Source organism: Taudactylus pleione, unplaced genomic scaffold (assembly GCF_031769625.1).
Source record: "Taudactylus pleione unplaced genomic scaffold, aTauple2 ptg000343l, whole genome shotgun sequence".
Taxonomy (NCBI): Eukaryota; Metazoa; Chordata; class Amphibia; order Anura; family Myobatrachidae; genus Taudactylus; species Taudactylus pleione.
Genome location: NW_028284744.1, coordinates 715,001 through 717,554, shown reverse-complemented (window position 1 = coordinate 717,554; position 2,554 = coordinate 715,001).

The window sequence follows — 2,554 nt, the reverse complement described above, 5'->3', positions numbered from 1 at the left end:
CTGTGGATCCTTCGTGGGCAGCTTGCTGTGGTGCCTCGGCTGTGCAACTTAGTAAGGTGGCCACATGGTTTTCTGTCCAGACCTTTTTGAGGTATTATGCCTTTGATACCTTTGCTTCCTTCAGGCGGCAGATTCTCCTTTCTGCACAGGAGCGTTCCCACCATTGAGGGTACTGCTTTGGGAATCCCCAAGGTTTCCTGTGGACCTTCTATGGACCCTGAAGTAGAAAAGTAGAGAGATGGTAAGAACTTACCTTTGTTATCTCTTTTTCTACGAGGTCCATAGGGTCCACAGGGCGCCCGCCCTGACACACCTGTGCTTCAGATGGGCATCACTCTGGTCACCGGTTTTCCATCTCCTCTGTGAGAATGTGATTCTAGTGTGTTCCAGACTTTCTTGTCTCTCTTTTATCCTCCTCCGGCCTTTGGCTTGCTATACAACTGAGGAGCCTCCGGTCCGGGGGCGGGGTATAGAGGGAGGCCCCATTGCATCCTGGGAGAAAGGATTAACTGTGTGGTGCCCGGATGCCTTTGCCATCACCTATTCCCCCTAGGTTTCCTGTGGACCCTATGGACCTCGTAGAAAAAGAGATAAAGGTAAGTTCTTACCATATCTCTAGTTTTTTGTTATTAGCCAACATCTCAGCATGTTCTGGTCTCCAAATTGTACCAGTTTGGCTAAAATCTGCAAATCTTTTTTATTTTTTTATTGAACACACTGCGCTTATTTATACATAAAGTATCATGTGTAAAAACCTGCTCTAGCAGTGTGTCCCATAGCATCTCAGCTGAGGTGTATTTGTTGGGAATTACAGGATTAAGGCCCTCATTCAGAGCCGTACGCTCTGAGCAGAGCGCACGCTCTGAATGAGGGCCAGGCTCCATTTTCATGGAGCGTCCTCCTGGACGCTCGTATAGCTGTGGGTCACCACCCACAGGCTATACGAGCGTGCATTGTGATGGCCGCGATGGTCGAGACCATCGTGACCATCGAATTTGCGAGCCGGAGCTTGCGGTTGAGGTTTTCAACCGCAAGCTCCGGAGTGATTTTGGCTCTATCAGAGCCAAAATCACTCCCACTGACATCACTAGTGATGTCAGTGGGCCGGCTTCTGACGGGAGGCGTTCCCGTGGGAACGCCCCCGTCAGGGAGGCACGCCCCCGGCACGCCCACCAAAGGGGGCATGCTGTCAATCAACATTGACAGCACGCCCCCTTTGATCGGACACAACGAGCGAAGGACTTTCCTTCGCTCGTCGCGTCTGGCGCATGCGCACGACGGAGCTCCCTCCGTTGTGCGCATGCTCAGTCCATAACATCGACCCACTTGCGAGCGGACAGCCGCTCGTGAGTGTGTCTGAATCAGGCCCTAAATGTACTGTTTTTGCACAATTTGCCAATAGTAAAAAAATTCATAAACACCTGTTCATTTCTAGAACTCATTGTCTGTCTGTGATCTGCGTTATTTCTCACCGTAGTAAATCTGCCCCCTTAAGTCACCAAGACTTGCTGTGTGCAGAAATCCTCTTTTAAATTTGGGAAGACAAATAAATAAAGTATCCAAGGAATTTCTAGGTTCGCTGTAATTGTATATTTTTGTCTAGTATTCAGGTGAAAGCTTGTTATCTGTCCACATTTCTAGAAGACTTGCAATAATAACAGACTAGTAACACTTCCTTCTGTGTACTGTGTTACCTATCCTTTTCTACCAAATATTGCCCTACATACAGTCAGGTCCATAAATATTGGGACTTTGACAGAATTTTCAGATTTTGGCCACTATTCACCACCACAATGGTTTTGAAATGAAACAAACAAGATGCTCTTTAACTGCAGACTTTCAGATTTAATTTGAGGGTAATTACATCCAAATCGGGTGAACGGTGTAGGAATTACAACGGTTTCAATATGTGCCTCCCACTTTTTAAGGGGCCAAAAGTAATGGGACTATCAACTCAGAAGCTATTTCATGGACAGGTGTGGACTATTCCCTCGTTATTTCATTATCAATTAAGCAGGTAAAAGGTCTGGAGTTGATTCTAGGTGTGACATTTGCATTTGGAATCAGTTGATGTCGACTCTCAATATGAGATCCAAAGAGCTGTCACTATCAGTGAAGCAAGCCATCATTAGGCTGAAAAATCAAAACACACCCATCAGAGAGATAGCAAAAACATTAGGTGTGGCCAAATCAACTGTTTGGAACATTCTTAAAAAGAAAGAACGTACCGGAGAGCTCAGCAACACCAAAAGACCCGGAAGACTGCGGAGAACAACTGTGGTGGATGACAGAAGAATTATTTCCCTGGTGAAGAAAAACCCCTTCACAACAGTTGGCCAAATCAAGAACACTCTCCAGGAGGTAGATGTATATGTGTCAAAGTCAATAATCAAGAGAAAACTTCAGAAGAGTGAATATAGAGGGTTCACCACAAGATGCAAACCATTGGTGAGCCACAAAAACAGGAAGACCAGATTAGAGTTTGCCAAACAACATCTAAAACAGCCATTACAGTTCTGGAACAACATCCTATGGACAGATGAGACAAAGATCA